The sequence below is a fragment of the Euprymna scolopes genome, chromosome 44, assembly GCF_053919585.1.
Source record: "Euprymna scolopes isolate OS-2025 chromosome 44, ASM5391958v1, whole genome shotgun sequence".
Lineage (NCBI taxonomy): Eukaryota > Metazoa > Mollusca > Cephalopoda > Sepiida > Sepiolidae > Euprymna > Euprymna scolopes.
Genome location: NC_136525.1, coordinates 21819248 through 21837218, shown reverse-complemented (window position 1 = coordinate 21837218; position 17971 = coordinate 21819248). Strand labels below are relative to the sequence as shown.

The 17971-nt window shown below is 31.6% G+C and overlaps 1 protein-coding gene and 1 pseudogene across 4 annotated transcripts in view; both read left to right on the top strand.

Moving 5' to 3' along the window:
- Positions 1 to 17971, top strand: part of LOC145268734 (uncharacterized) — a 365002-nt gene that overhangs the window by 310817 nt on the left and 36214 nt on the right. The window lies entirely within an intron of this gene.
- On the top strand, positions 2055 to 2283 carry LOC145268915 (U2 spliceosomal RNA; annotated as a pseudogene).

Genomic DNA, 17971 nt, shown 5'->3' with positions numbered 1-17971 from the left:
AGTCCTGGAATCCAGTAAGACCAAGAGACCAAAATGAAAGATATACTACAACATATGAAAATGGTAAATTGGAGAGAGGAAAATTATGTTCTCAATTTCTTTACTAACGCAGTGTTTGAGAGATAAAGACGTTTAATAAAACATTTGAATATCTATGTATCTCATATAGAGTTCAAGTGTTAGTTCCAGGTAGTGAGCCCCTTGATTTCTGAGAACTTCGGCTGAAGTAACATAAAACATAAAAATAGAACCCTAGGATACGTTTTTTTTTTTTTTTTTTCAGTTTACAGTGTGGAATAGGATGTTTTTCCGGACCCTCATTACAGTATTTGTCCTGCTTTATGGTGTTATTTATAACTAGTGTGACAGCAGAAATTCCACAGCAGCATCTTTTAATATGTTCATATTGCTGTTGAGCATTCTGTGGACATTCAGCGTGAATGGAGACTCCACAATATTATTGTAGCCCTTTTGTTAAAACTGCAAAAGTATTTATCTAAGTAATATGGTTAATATATCTGGTTATTACGGTTTATCTCCAATATCCTTACAGGGTTCTGTGACATGTTTCCATTTTATAGTCGACTGTCACAAACAGAAACCTCACAATATCATTCTACCATCTTTAAACAGAACAGATACTACCCTTGGATCTTAACTAGAAGACCAATGATGTGTTTTAGTTTAACGTACGGCCCAAAAGGGACATAATCTTTTTTATTCTAATTTTTCTTTTTATATCGCATCTTCGGTGATAGGGAGATCCTATTTATTAAACGGGAGGATAGAAGTTAATAACTTATTACAAACATTAAATTAGCATATCTATTTACTAATTTAATGTTTGTAGTATGTTATCACCTTCTATCCTCCTTTTTATTAAATAGGATCTCCCGATCCAATAATTTAGAATCTGGAAACCGTGACATACGTACGTACATTTAAGGTACTATGGTATTAATATATAGATGTTATTTGATTATATACATATGTATTATATATTGTATTCTATTTTGTTACTAATTTTTAATGCTGTATACCGGGGTGCTACTGTATAATATAATTGAAATGCGTACAAGTAAGTTATGACACTAATTAATAAAAAAAAATCTCAATTATAAAGATAAGTTGGAATCCTTAGAGTTAACGACTTTAATAATACAGCGAATTGGTTTGGTTTTGTTGTTTTATGGCGTATCAAACCTTTTCAGGTTGTTTAATTGCCTAATCCAGTAATTTTTGAGGGAAAAAAAAAGAGGTTTTATGCTCCAAGTTCTCTATATCATCAATTATTTATTCATGGAATTTAGTTAAGTTGTTTTGTGGAGGAAAGTTGTTTTGTTTTTTACTTTGCAGAACATGATTGAGTTTTGCAAAGGAAAAAAAATAATATCAATCTATAGTACACTTTATGTCAAGAAGCTAGTATTTTTAGACAGCCAGGATGAGAATTAAATGATCTCAATTATGAAAATAGATTGGAATCCTTAGGTTTAATTACTTTATTAGATATACTAATTAGGATCTAAGATTAAAACTAGAAGGTATACAAAAAATTGACTGAATAATAAAAATATTGAATGATCTCAATTATAAGAATAGATTGGAATCATTAGGTTTAACTACTTTACTGGATATGGAGATTGGGATACAGTATTAAAATTGGAAGTTGTATGAAAAAAGTGATGACTCTAATCTATGATATAAATCTCGCCTGTCTGTTTAAATGTATGTATGTATGCCTAAAACTTTCGACAGAAGCGACGAATTTTCACGAGATTGGTATCGTTTTGAAGCTCCACCCTTCGAACGAGAAATATCGAAAAATTGGCCAAAAACATTAATTCCTTCACCCTTAACTGGGCACTTTTCTACAAGGAGGGGTCGCTTTTTTCAACGATATTTTCGAAAGTCGTCCTCTCTTTTCGATTGACTAGTCTTAATTTAAACCTTCGCCAGTTCCATTTTGGTGATAGACACAACAGCAAAGACGTCACTTTTTTTTTTCATGTTCTTTTCCTCCTTCACAGTACAGGTTCAAGCCTGCCTGCCTACTACCACTTTGGCCTTTTGGCCAAGATCAAAGTGTAGTATCTGTTCTTCAGATGCGGCACTTCCATTTCTCGTTCTCTTTCAGTGGAGGAGAAATCGTTCACGACTGAGACAATTTTTATTTTTGTACCTTTTCTCCACGTTAAAAAACGACCCTGGTGTCTAACTCTGTCCCGTGGAGAGGCATGGTAAATAGGTACTACCACTTTTTTTTTTCTTTGCTCAATACATACCTTCAAATACCCGGGCAACGCCTGGCACCCAAGCTAGTAAAAACATGTAAAGGATCTCAATTACAAGATCGAAATCCGTAGGTTTAGCTGCTTTACTATAGAGAAGAAAGAGAGCAACTTAATTGAAACTTACAAAATATTTAATGGAGATCTTTAAATACAAAAATATTTTCAATGTATCTCCTTGCACTGAAAATTTATTAAAAACAAAAAATTTCAAAAAAACTAAATCTATCACCATTTCTTTATTTATTTATTTTTTTTTTTTTTTAATTTTGAAACAAATTGCCTGATCGATTTTAAAATAGTGTTAATGTAGAAAACATCAAGAATGAAATGGATAAATTCAGAAATAATTGTAAAAAATTAATTTACGAAGGCATTTTTGGAGTGGAATAGACATGTTATTTTTTTTTATATCTAGAAGTGAAGATTAAAATTTTCTCCTGCAAATTTTAATAAAACGTGAATTATTTTGTTCTTCCTGTAATGTCCATCTCTTCAGATGATGAAAACAAAAAAACAAATTGGAGTTTGTTTTACAATAGACAGCAAAACGAAGAAAGTGGTCAAAACAAATGTATGTAACAAATAAATGCTATCAAATGCAAGATAAGTTACTCTTCTACCTATCTGTAAAAGTTTTTAGTGGTTTTACCCACTTTAAAACGTTTATTCAACTAAAAAAACTTACTGGTGGCGAACTGAAGTCTTAATGATAACTTAAAAAAAAAAAAAAAATTGCTTTTTTTTTTGTTTTGTTTTTTTACACAGTGATCACCACTTATCAAGGCCCGGAAGCCACTCAGGGATAAGGGTTATTGCAAGTACATTACGTTAGTGAGGAGATTTGCTGAAGTGTTTACTTAAGGGGGCGGTTCATTAGGAATTTGTTAACATTGGACTTGAAGACATCCAAGTTGTAGTCCGGAGGGAAGCAGGCAGACGGAACAGAGTTCCACAGGCGTGCAGTTCTAAGAAAGAAGCTTTGTTCATGGAATCCGCGTTTTGATTTAGGCACTGATATAGAGTGGGGGAAATTTTTAACAGTGGATTCAGCTAGACGGGTGTTTTTCGTGAAAGATTGGCGAGTTGGGACGAGAGATTGGAGTTCAGACGAGCATCTGCCGTGGAGATAACGATAAAACAAGGACAGGCTCGCAACGTCTCTTCTGTGGGAGAGAGGTTGCAAGGTAGAGAAAAGGGCATCCCCCACTAAGCCACGAAGTCTATTTTGTACTCTGTCAAGGCAGGATAGGCTCTTTTAGCAGCTCCTGCCCAGATATGGCAACAGTATTCCATCCTTAGACGTACTTGGCTTTTATATAGATAGAGAATTGCATCAGTAGTGAGATATCTTCTGGAGCAAATATGTAAAATACTGTTAGAAACTCTCCCAATATATGTTACCATGACATATATTGGGTGAATTTCTTACAGTATTTTACATAAATTTTTTTATTTTTCAATCGTTTTCAAGACTTCAAATATTTTGGTGTGAATTCGCGGCCATTTTTTTCCTCACCTAATGCTCAACACTGTTTTTAAATCGAATAAGCGTTTTAAAGTGAGTAAAACTGCTGAAAGCTTTTCCAGCTAGGTAGAAGAGTAGCTTATTTTGCCTTTAATAACATTTATTTGCTATATATTTGAAATTTCTTTGACCACTTTTTCGTACCTCTGTGGATTGTAAAACAAACCCAAAAATTGTATTGATACCAAAAAGTCGGGTTCGTTTTACAATAGACAGCAAAACGAAGAAGTGGTCTTAAAAACAAATATTTAACAAATAAATGTTATCAAAGGCAAGATAAGTTACTCTTCTACCTAGCTGAATAAGTTTTTAGTGTTTTTACTTTAAAACGTTTATTTGGTTCGAAAACCAAGTAATGTCAAGTATCATGTGAACAAGAAAAAATATCAGACATGTGACTCTTACATTTTTGTCTCGGTAATGGCTCAAAAATCAAAAATAAAACAAAATACAGGTGGAAACCCACCCTATAAATACCACGTTAACATTCATTGGGTGGGTTTCTACCAGTATTTGGTTTTATTTTTTCTATCGTAAAATATGCTTAAATATATTTTAATTCATGCAGATTTCATATACAATATTACAGAGCCAATTCTCTATTGAAAAAAAAAATATATATATATATATAGTACTGGTTTCAAAAGTTAAAAAAAAAAGATTAATTGGGTGCCATCAACTAGAATTGAAACCAAAACATTTAGCACCCCAGCTATGTTCCCTTCCATTTGAGCTATTGACAGATAGATAAGAAAGATTTAAAATTAAACGACTTCAAGCTATGAATGAATTTGTGCGTATACAAAAATAATAGAAATATGAACATTTTTGCATTTCAACTTGCCAACATATTTCTGTATGCATTATTCATTCATCCAAACAAAGATTTTATTCATTAAAAATCATCCTTGGTGTATGATTACTATTTCCTGTTAATTTCAGTGTTATGTGACCAGTAGTTTAAGAGTTTATCTGTTAAATATTTTCACACACACATACATACATCTACTGTTTTATTTATCTAGATTTTTGAGCTATTACCGAGACTCCAAAGATGTAAGAGTCAAATGTCGACCATTTTTGTTGTTTTCACATAGCACTTGATACTACTTGCTTTTCGAACCAAATAAACGCTTTCAAGTAAACAAAAACCACTAAAAAGTTATCCAGCTAGGTAGAAGAGTAACTTATCCTGCCTTTGATAACATTTATTTGTTGTTGTATATTTGTTTTTTAAGACCACTTTATCATTCAGTTGTCGATTATAAAACGAACCCCAAAAGTCTTTTTTGGCATAAAACATTGAATGGATACGAATCTTTGTTGAAATTTTCTATAAATTCTTTTAATATTTATATGCAATGTCGGATATGGAGCAACTTCATTTTTACATAAGGTATTGGTCTGTGTCATTTTTACATAAGGTATTGGTCTGATTCATTTTTACATAAGGTATTGGTCTGATTCATTTTTACATAAGGTATTGGTCTGATTCATTTTTACATAAGGTATTGGTCTGATTCATTTTTACATAAGGTATTGGTCTGATTCATTTTTACATAAGGTATTGGTCTGATTCATTTTTACATAAGGTATTGGTCTGATTCATTTTTACATAAGGTATTGGTCTGATTCATTTTTACATAAGGTATTGGTCTGTGTCATTTTTACATAAGGTATTGGTCTGATTCATTTTTACATAAGGTATTGGTCTGATTCATTTTTACATAAGGTATTGGTCTGATTCATTTTTACATAAGGTATTGGTCTGATTCATTTTTACATAAGGTATTGGTCTGATTCATTTTTACATAAGGTATTTGTCTGTGTCATTTTTACATAAGGTATTGGTCTGATTCATTTTTACATAAGGTATTGGTCTGATTCATTTTTACATAAGGTATTGGTCTGTGTCATTTTTACATAAGGTATTGGTCTGATTCATTTTTACATAAGGTATTGGTCTGATTCATTTTTACATAAGGTATTGGTCTGATTCATTTTTACATAAGGTATTGGTCTGATTCATTTTTACATAAGGTATTGGTCTGTGTCATTTTTACATAAGGTATTGGTCTGATTCATTTTTACATAAGGTATTGGTCTGATTCATTTTTACATAAGGTATTGGTCTGATTCATTTTTACATAAGGTATTGGTCTGATTCATTTTTACATAAGGTATTGGTCTGTGTCATTTTTACATAAGGTATTGGTCTGATTCATTTTTACATAAGGTATTGGTCTGTGTCATTTTTACATAAGGTATTGGTCTGTGTCATTTTTACATAAGGTATTGGTCTGATTCATTTTTACATAAGGTATTGGTCTGTGTCATTTTTACATAAGGTATTGGTCTGATTCATTTTTACATAAGGTATTGGTCTGATTCATTTTTACATAAGGTATTGGTCTGTGTCATTTTTACATAAGGTATTGGTCTGATTCATTTTTACATAAGGTATTGGTCTGATTCATTTTTACATAAGGTATTGGTCTGTGTCATTTTTACATAAGGTATTGGTCTGATTCATTTTTACATAAGGTATTGGTCTGATTCATTTTTACATAAGGTATTGGTCTGATTCATTTTTACATAAGGTATTGGTCTGATTCATTTTTACATAAGGTATTGGTCTGATTCATTTTTACATAAGGTATTGGTCTGATTCATTTTTACATAAGGTATTGGTCTGATTCATTTTTACATAAGGTATTGGTCTGATTCATTTTTACATAAGGTATTGGTCTGTGTCATTTTTACATAAGGTATTGGTCTGATTCATTTTTACATAAGGTATTGGTCTGATTCATTTTTACATAAGGTATTGGTCTGTGTCATTTTTACATAAGGTATTGGTCTGATTCATTTTTACATAAGGTATTGGTCTGTGTCATTTTTACATAAGGTATTGGTCTGATTCATTTTTACATAAGGTATTGGTCTGATTCATTTTTACATAAGGTATTGGTCTGATTCATTTTTACATAAGGTATTGGTCTGATTCATTTTTACATAAGGTATTGGTCTGTGTCATTTTTACATAAGGTATTGGTCTGATTCATTTTTACATAAGGTATTGGTCTGTGTCATTTTTACATAAGGTATTGGTCTGTGTCATTTTTACATAAGGTATTGGTCTGTGTCATTTTTACATAAGGTATTGGTCTGATTCATTTTTACATAAGGTATTGGTCTGATTCATTTTTACATAAGGTATTGGTCTGATTCATTTTTACATAAGGTATTGGTCTGATTCATTTTTACATAAGGTATTGGTCTGATTCATTTTTACATAAGGTATTGGTCTGATTCATTTTTACATAAGGTATTGGTCTGATTCATTTTTACATAAGGTATTGGTCTGTGTCATTTTTACATAAGGTATTGGTCTGATTCATTTTTACATAAGGTATTGGTCTGATTCATTTTTACATAAGGTATTGGTCTGATTCATTTTTACATAAGGTATTGGTCTGATTCATTTTTACATAAGGTATTGGTCTGATTCATTTTTACATAAGGTATTGGTCTGATTCATTTTTACATAAGGTATTGGTCTGTGTCATTTTTACATAAGGTATTGGTCTGTGTCATTTTTACATAAGGTATTGGTCTGATTCATTTTTACATAAGGTATTGGTCTGATTCATTTTTACATAAGGTATTGGTCTGATTCATTTTTACATAAGGTATTGGTCTGATTCATTTTTACATAAGGTATTGGTCTGATTCATTTTTACATAAGGTATTGGTCTGATTCATTTTTACATAAGGTATTGGTCTGATTCATTTTTACATAAGGTATTGGTCTGTGTCATTTTTACATAAGGTATTGGTCTGATTCATTTTTACATAAGGTATTGGTCTGATTCATTTTTACATAAGGTATTGGTCTGATTCATTTTTACATAAGGTATTGGTCTGATTCATTTTTACATAAGGTATTGGTCTGATTCATTTTTACATAAGGTATTGGTCTGATTCATTTTTACATAAGGTATTGGTCTGATTCATTTTTACATAAGGTATTGGTCTGTGTCATTTTTACATAAGGTATTGGTCTGATTCATTTTTACATAAGGTATTGGTCTGATTCATTTTTACATAAGGTATTGGTCTGATTCATTTTTACATAAGGTATTGGTCTGATTCATTTTTACATAAGGTATTGGTCTGATTCATTTTTACATAAGGTATTGGTCTGATTCATTTTTACATAAGGTATTGGTCTGATTCATTTTTACATAAGGTATTGGTCTGATTCATTTTTACATAAGGTATTGGTCTGATTCATTTTTACATTGTCTACAGTCGGACTGGTATTCTCATTGTAATTCTTTCTTGTCGGCATGCTTCAGCTTCTATCCCTTAAATTGGCTCACGACAGTTATTATATTTCGCAATTTTTGAGGTGATGATTGATGAAAACAGGAGTCCACGTTGAAAGAATAGATACGTGTTGGTGTAGTTGAAACAGCAGAATCAAGAGAAACATAAGAGGAAGGATGCTAAAGATAGACTTAAAAAAAAAAAAAAAAAAGAGGGATAAATAAAGACCTGGCCAAAAATATGTTAGTTTAGAAATAAATTTCTAAAAAGCTGTCCAACCTGTAAAACAGATGTTAATTTCAGTGTTATGTAACCAGTAGTTTAAAAGTTTATCTGTTAAATATTTTCACATAGACATACATACATGCATCTAATGTTTTATTTATATAGAGTTTTCAGCTATTACCGAGACTTCACAGATGTAAGAATGAGATGTTTACTATTTTTTCTTATTCTCACATAGCACTCAATACTACTTGCTTTTCAAACCAAATAAACGCTTTCAAGTAAGTAAAAACCACTAATGATGACGAATTCGACTACTATTCTCAACGTGTTATATGCAAAACAGTTCAGCCAATGTAACCTCTGAACTTCTTCAGGTGCATCTTTTTAAAGTTTGGAACCGTCGCATCAAATTTAGAAATCTTTACGTTGAATTTTTTTTTTTTTTTCTATTCTTTTTTTTTTTAATTGCTCAAGACAAAGCACGAAGCTACTTGGTGTAAGGAGCTAAAAAACTTCTGCTTCAAGGTCAAATACTTTCCAACAATAAATGTTAAATAGAATATATTCTGATCTAGAAAACAGCAATTTTTCCCTCTTTGTCAGAAACATTGCTCCTGGAATAAGAGGACTAAAGGACAAAATAAGGGAAGCAAGAAATACAAGGCTGTCGAAAGTAAACCCAATATCCACTTTCTACTCATCCTCGAGACCCTGTATGGATTTCAAACGGAATCCATGCAAGTAGATTATTCTCCTTCGGTCGTCATGGCTGACAGAGTAAGACAAGTTACCCCCATGGATTAAATTTCATACAGAATCTAGAGTTTGACAAGATGCCCATAAAGGAGGTCGGAGGTTTCAGCAGCCAAAATGTTGTAGGTATAATGTCCAAATTGCGAATAATATGAGTTAACAAAGTGTTTTTTTTTTAAATATTACTCCTAGGTGACAGTGCACCTAGAAAATCTTGTATATGATAAAAGAGGCATAGTTTCCCCCCTCTGGACTAAAATACCATAGGTTTACAACACCAGATTGCACATAAAAATTTATTATATTTACGTTATTAGCCATTACCTTATTTAACTATAGAACGCCATTTCATACACATTATTTCGTAATATTAAAACATTGCATTTATTCCTAGGAGTGCCATCTTCATCATCGTCCTAACCTAAAGAGGTAGTAGCTCAAATTTTTCCCCCCTCTCTGATAAGTCCTCTTACGACCACATTCTACACCACGTGTATTTATACTTTTTCCTACTTTCCTGGGTCTTAACCGTTATTAACTGACTAGTAAATAAATAAATATAGTAGTTTAGTATTTAACGGAAAGTAACTCTAATATTTAGAAAAAAATTATGTCCCTTGCATTAATTTTGGAGAGAGTAATAACCTGTGTCGCACAGCGGCTTCAATTAACGTTCTCATTATAAAAGTAAATTCTTCTTTCAGTTGTAAATAAATGAATAAATATTATTGTTGATCTATTTCTAAGATTTTTCATCCAAATTCATTTTCATATATTCGTTTTATGACTTAGGCTATCACTTCAATAACAGACATGCTCATACCACAGCTAATCCCAGGACAAACATGACTCAATCCTAAAACTGAGGAATATATTAGTATGTATTTTGTGTAATTAAAATATGTACATTGCATTCATTTTGGAGTCACAGATTTCAATGGACATTTATCACACAGCGGCTTCAATGTTTTGGGGCTTGTTAAGATGGTTAAAAAATCGATTTTTAAAAAAATGTTGTTTTAAGCAAAAACAACAGTACTAACTTATGTCGAAAGTAGTAATATATCCAAAAATTACGAAAATTCAAAGAGTAGAAAATTATAGTTAAAAGTAATTTTCATGGAAAATTGGGGGAAATTTTATTTTCCCTAGATGTGAACACCTTGAAGATTGCGGATATAGGGGACATACTTATCTCCCTTTTCGACATTTTAATAGCTGACGTACTGATTAAGACCATAGCGGTAGACTTTTTTTTCTTTTTTTTTTACAGTTGTTCTACACAATTAATTTTCTGTACTTTTTGGATATATTACTATTTTCGAGATAAGTAAGATTAAAATTAAAGCCATATATTAAAAAAATCGATCCGTCGACCATATCTTAACAAACATCAATGTTTTCATTGTAAAAATAAATTCTTTGTTAAGTTGTAAATCTATCAGTGAATATTAATGTCGATCTATAACTAAGGTTTTTCATCCAAATTATTTTCATATATTTGTTCCATTTCTCACACTATAATTTCAATAACAAACACAGGCACATCAGTTACCATTTGTGTGAACCAATTCTGACATTTCTTGAAATACAGGGCTAAATTTTAAAACTACTGGAGTCCTCTGTATCGAACTATCAGGGAGAGGGTATGAACCCCTAATGCATGGGTTCTTAGTATGATAAGTCTGGTTGTAGATAATGTAAGTGTATATGTACTTATGTGAATTCCTTTATTTTTTTTTTTTCTGTAAAAATTGAATATGCTATTTGCGTTTGTTTATTTTTTCAGGTCTTATGGCTTATTTTCATTTATTTTTAATTTTGTTCATTTTTATTAAGGTATTGACTAAATAATTTTTTTTTTTTTACACTCATTGTTAGAGCTCGGGCATCTTTGTTGTATTTCTTGATGTATGTATTCGTGATTCTGGATTACTTATATTTTTCTTTTTTTTTTTTGTTTTTAAATGTGAACTTTGTTCCTGCTTCTGCAAATTATGCTTGACTTTTGTTTTTTGGGTTTTTTTTTACATGAGTCTTTTTTTCTTACTAATGCTACTTTTTTGTATGTTGCTATGGACCAAACTTTTATTTTTCTTACTAACTTCATTTTTTTAAATAATTAATTCTGTAAACTTTTGAATTTTTAAATGTATTTCTTCAAAATGAAGTGACTTTGAGTATTAAGAGAAATAAATTACGATAATCTGTTGATTAGAATGTACTATAGAATAAGACAACGAAAAGGAGTTTCATTCTATATTCAAAAAGAACTTTATTTGTTATCTTCGTTAGTAGCATGTACAAGAGAGAAACGGGTTAGTATGAGAATTCAGTGTTCGTGTGCGTTTCCTTTTTTTTATATATATATACTCATGTTCATCACTTACAAAGCATATCGCAACTTGGATGTAAGGGGCTACTATTTGGAGCCATTTCTAGGAAAGATTAACAAGATATTTGTTTGTTACATTTAAACTTCTGCATATCAGTACAGCTAGGGAACAGGCAGTAGGAAGGGAATTCCAAAGTCTAGCTGTTTGAGGGAAGAAACTATTAGAATAGAAAGCTTTCTGGCATTTAAGGACAACAACAGTGTAGGGGGTGAGATCTTATTACTAAGCAGGTTTGTCAGGGATATGTACGTCGAGGGGATACAAGTGAAACAAGTTCATCAAAACACATTCCATTAAAATATTTTTAAAACAAGCACAGTGATGCAACATTGCGGCGATGAGACAGGGGCTGGAGCTTAGTTGACAAAGTGGGACCGATTAGATTGACAACTCCTTTTTGGACTTCATCTAAGCGGGACAGACTAGTGGTAGATGCACCAGCCCAGATGTGGCAACAATACTCCATGCATGGGCGAATGGTGGCTTTGTAAAGGTACAAGATACTCTCAGGCATGAGTAGTCTTCTAGCTCGATAAAGGGAACCTACCTTCTTTGCAGCAGCCTTTGTAATGTCCTCTATGTATTTGTTCCAGTTCATATTGCCCGCAAATGTTAGGCAGAGGAGTTTGAAGGTAGAATTGTCAGGTAGGGTGCTATTTGTCATGGATATAGGCGGTTCTAGATGTGTCCCTGTATTTATAGTAGTCGTGAAAAGAGTTCCTGATATGGAGACGAAGATTAGACATAGGTCAGGCCTGTTGAAAGAGAGAGAAAAGTGTTTAATATGTTTAGGAGCGTACGTCCGATAGAGACGGGACAAAGGGTTAATGTCTCCTGGTGGGAAAGAGTATGTGTGTGAAGCACATGTGGAAGCAAGTTTTGACGATAGCCATGTTAGCTTGTTGTACTCGCTAAAGGCCCAGGTGAATGTCTGCTGCCAGTGAAAGCCAAGGAGGAAAAGAAAGAGGGTTTGCCGATTTCGCCTTTTATGTACTCGGTCACATGATTGAGAGCTGACTTGTGATTGGACAAGCCAGGGAGAAAATGGATTTCAAATCTCGAGCCGCGAGAATTAACTCCTGCTACTGTGCTTGTTGCAAATTTCTCTGCTACAATACCATGTCCTCAAATCAAACAGGAATCAATTTTTTAAAACTTCTCTGTTAAGGCTCTGATTGCGGGGGGGGGGGGTAATTTTATTTGGCATTAAATAACCTGAAAAGGGTTGATATGCCATAAAGCAAAAGAACCAAGCTAAACACCATGAATAAATATTTGAAGATATAAAGAACTTGAAGCATAAAATTTTTCCAAAATGATCATATTCAGTATTAAAGAACCTGAAAAGAGTTGATATGCTGTAAAATGAAGTAACCAAATTAAACTTTCACGTCGCCAGAGAGAGAGAGAGAGAGAGAGAGAGGAGGTGAGATATAGGGAGGGGAGTTAGAGCAGGGCTTTACGTTGTGAGTGAAACAGTCACATTTGAAAGTGATTTTTTTTTTTTTTGCATTTGTCAACTAAAAATAAATCTTTTGGCAACTGCATTTTTGACAGACAATCTTCCAAAGCTCATTACTAAGTAAAAAATTTCTTTTCAACCTTTTTGTTGTTGTTTGTTTAAATAAAACAAGCAACGTCAAATTATTTAAGCAACAAAGTTTAATAAAACAATACACTTTTTTTAACAAAGGCTGTTTAAAAAAAAAAATCTGAATAAATTTGAATGTTTATACCTTCAAGTCTCAATATAAAATTCGGTGCCTGAACAACAACAACAACAACAGATAATCATGTTAATTTAAATAGAATGAAAACGTAGTATAAAAATAGTAAAGTTATCTACCATAGTCAGAGGCGACCTGAAGTCTCCATTTTCATTAGTAACTACATTGAGATGTTGGGGAGGGCGCCACTCCTTTCCCAGGATTGCTCCACTTATCCTTGATCTTCACTTTATGATGCTGCAGGAACTATCATTTTTTTTTTTTTTAAATCTTTGGTATGTCTTCACCAAGGATTGAAACCCAGTCTCATGGCCTCTTAGCGAACATCTTCACAATGATGCCAAAATAGGCCGTAGTATATATATGACTAGCCTGGGTGCCCGGTGTTGCCCAGGTGTTTGGAGGTGTGTGTTGAGCAGGAAAAGTGGCTCGAACCCGTGATGTGACGGCGGAAAAGAAAGTGAAAGAAAATCTGACATCTTGCCGCTATTCAATGACCTGACCGGAAGTTTGGAACGTTAAAATTAGGCAAAGTCAATCCAACCGCTACAATGATTTGGAAAAATGGCTCGCAAAAACTTGACCTCCTCCTTGTAGAAAACTGCCCAATTGAGGGTGAAAGAATCAATGTTTTTAGCCAATTTTTCGATATTTGTCGTCTGAGATATCGAGCTTCAAAACGATACCGATTTCGTGAAATTCCATCGCCCCGGTCGAAAGTTTTAGGCAGACATACAAACATACATACATACAGACAGGTGAGATTTATATTATAGACTAGCAGGGCTACCCGGCGTTGCTCGGGACCGTATAAACAATGAAAAAACAAAAGCAGATATTGAATATATGTTTTATTCTTAGGGGAGAGGAATCTTTCATCTCTATGTATTATTTGTTTTATCTACCCTAGGACTGGTATTGTTCATGTTTTATCCCTAGCATAGGTAATTTACAGCATGTACATGAAATTGTTTTACCTTAGGGAGAAGAGAACAGGTAATATACAACATAATGTGTCTATATTACATCCCTGGCAACGCCTAGAAACCAGCTAGAACATGTATTTCAGTCAATCTTTATTACATCCTGGGCTATGCCGGGAAACCAGCTAATCTCTATTTAGTGACTTGACCACCAAAATACCTCCCTAAGTGTGTCCTTTCTTTTGAACTTATTAGATATAGGTATCTAGAAATTTGTGTGAAATTTTGTTGAATGCATTGTTCACTATGATTTTCTTATTGTTCTACACAATATCAACTGTAGCGAAATAACACAGTAAACTTAGTGTAGTGTTAGAATAAAGAGCAAAGGAAAAAATTAGAATCATATTCTGTAATTGCAAATCTCAATTTGCTAGCGTGTACCAGTATTTGCCAGGTTGTGGAAATTTGGAATTTATAACATATGTAGTGGCCTTTTCCTAGATACCTATTTTTATAATTGTTTCAGTACATTGCTACAAAATGTGACATTTGTTGGCGTTTGTAAAAAAAATCATGAATGTGCTTATATTCCAAAAAAGAAAATATCAGTGCACAGTATTGAAAGTGTTTGAGATTCAAAAGTCTGTAACATTTCTACTAACTTCATAAGATGTCATGTGAGAAACTGAATTGAATATCAAGACATTATCTGAAGCGTTTTTATTTTGGTGTAACATATGTGTTTACAGTGAACCTTAACTTTTAATAAACAGATTGGTATGCAATGACATAGGCTAGGAATCTTAGACAAAATATATATAAATTGGAAAAATGTGTGAACAAATGAAAAAAAAATGATCCGCTCTACTTGATGACATCAAGCACAGTAATATTTTAGTGAAGAAAATATGAAATTGATGTTCAGTGATTAGTTTGGATGAATGAGAAAATGTAATTGTTTGATGCATAAAAAATAACTCATTTGCTGTATTTGATATTAAGCAGCAAAAAAATAGTGATTTGAATATTTAGGAAAACATCAAATCAGATTATGTAAAAAAAAAAGATGAAATTAGAAAATATATATTTTCTGTTTATGAGTTTTGCCAATCAAAATTTTGTGGCAGAAATTGGGTGATTACCATGCAATTTTATTTTGGTAAAATTCTTAAATTATTTCAATGTTTATTATAATTTCTTATTAGTGACTTGTTATCATCAAAATCCGCCCCAAAGAGTGTCCTTTCTTTTATTAGGTATCAGAATAGGTATCCAGATTTCTACTTCTATACAAATATGGTATTGTAGTACAGTAAATGTCAAATTGTTTTTCAAGTATTAGTTTGTAACGTTTGTACTGACTTCATCAGATGTCATGTAAGAAACTGAATTCTATGTAAGAAGACTTTATCTGAAGTGTTTTTATTTTGGTATATCATGTATGATTACACTGTAGTAATTGCGCTGAAAGCATGTTAATTACAAATGACAAAAGTTAAATCAATTTCTGATTCAGCTACACAATATAAACTAAAGGAAATCAAATTTGCAAAATAAAAGCAATATGTAGTTATGGGTTAGTTTGGAGTTAGAATAAAAAGCCAACAAAACAGTTAGTTTGTATTGTGTAGATTGGTCATTTCTGATAGTATTGAGAGTCGTCAATGAAAATCTTAATTTCTGACAAAATACTGAATGTTTCTCGGATACCCATTCGTAAAAAGTACCTTTTTTGGAAAAAAAAAAAAAAAAAAACACTCCCCGGATCACCTTCACCACCTTAAAAAAAAAAAACTTTATTCTTCAAAAAATGTGCACATTGTTAGTGTAAAAAACAGATTCGCACCACTTGATGAAATCAAGCATAGTAATATTTTAGTAAAGAAAATATGAAATTGATTTTCAATAATTAGTTTGAATGAATATCAGAAAATGTAATTGTTTGATGCATAAGAAAGAACTCATCTGCTGAATTTGATATTAAGCAGCAAAATATTTCAAAACATAAAAGTGTGAAACATAACATGAATACTCTCCATTGTCACTTGAAAACATTGGTCTTGGTAGGCAGTTTATTAGATGGTGAAATAGTGGTCTTGGTATGGTGTGCTTAATATTATTGTATGCAAAATGTAAAAACACAAAAGAGGGTACAATCAATATTGAAAAAGTAACATCTGTCACAGAAAATAGTAATTTATAAATATCAAAAGAAATATTATTCTGTACTTAAAATGTTAAACTTACTGTTAACAATAATTTAAAATGGTGATCAGGATGAGTCCAACAACTTAGTCCTTGAGCTTTCTTATTGGTCATAGTAAAAAGAAATTGTAGTCTTTCAAGTTTGTTGGTCGCATTGGGATTCTTGGAATGTATCAACAGATTCCTGCATATGAATCTTTGTTAATTCCACACAATACAAAATATATATACAAAACAAAGTAAAGCAAAGTATAGGGTTAGTTGTGTCCTCTAATTATCAACCAAGTATATGTATTGATAAAAAGATAAAAGCAATTGAAATGTTTATTACAATGTATCAATATTAAATTTTTATCATGAACAACAAATCGAAATAATGATAGATATTTTGTGCTTATACGAAACTGGAATCAAGGATTGTCACCTGTGATTTTATATATGTCAATAGTGCATGCCACTACAAATGATATTAGCCAAATTAAGTTTTGTTTATTTCACCCATTATAAAATATATACACAAAATGCAGTAAACAAAGTTTAGGTTTAGTTAATGATAAGTTTAGGTTCGAGAAATAAGCAAAGAAAAGAAAAAAAGATACATTTGTTTATAGTGTGTAAATTGTAAGTTTGTAAATATTTAAAACTATCCACACTGGTATGTGGAAATTCTAGATACCTATTGTTATAAAGTTCCAATTCATGTTTGATATATCACTCTACATGTTCCCTGTTGCACCCCAAAGATGTAAATGATTATCGAAAAAGTGAAATGAAACAGTATTTGAAATAAAATAGAAACAAATGCTGATGTTTACTATATAAAACACTGTGTTCAATGGAATTGAGCCTTATACAATATTGGTGGAATAAAAAAATCCATTTTTTTAATTCAATTTAAGAAATGAGCAAAAATTTGATATTTAAAATATTTGGCATGAAGAAAAAGAAATATAAGATAAAAGGTGATAAAGCAGTAAGAATCATATGCTGAATTCAATTAAAAACAAATATGATTGTCAAAGAAATATCATGAAAATTTTGTAAGTGAAAAAAATTATTTTTTGATATATTTGGTTTCGAAGTATTAAGAAACATGTACAACTTCATTTTAAAGACAAAACGAAAACTGTACTAATGATAATGACAATGGTGAAAGGAAATTGGAAAAAAATGTATCAGAGGTAAAATGTTGGTCACATATACGTTTGTGTGGTATGCATGAAACACGTGTAGAAAATTATATTTTCTGATGCTGAAAGTAAGAAGAGAAACATTGTTAAAAAATGATCTAAAAGGCAATAGTAAAATCCTCATTTTTAGTGTGGGATATGTTGTTTGTTTCAATTGAGAAAGGAAACTTTAATTTATACAATTTGATGTTATAGATCACAAGTTTTATTACAATAAACATTGTGTTCTTTAATTATCAACCAAGTATATTTATTGATAAAAAAAGAAAAGTAATGGACATGTTTATTATAATTTATCAATATTAAATTGTTATCATGAAAAACCAATGGAAAGCGTGTTGGTTATTTCGTGTTCATAAGAAAAAACATCATGGGTTGTCACCAGTGATTTTATG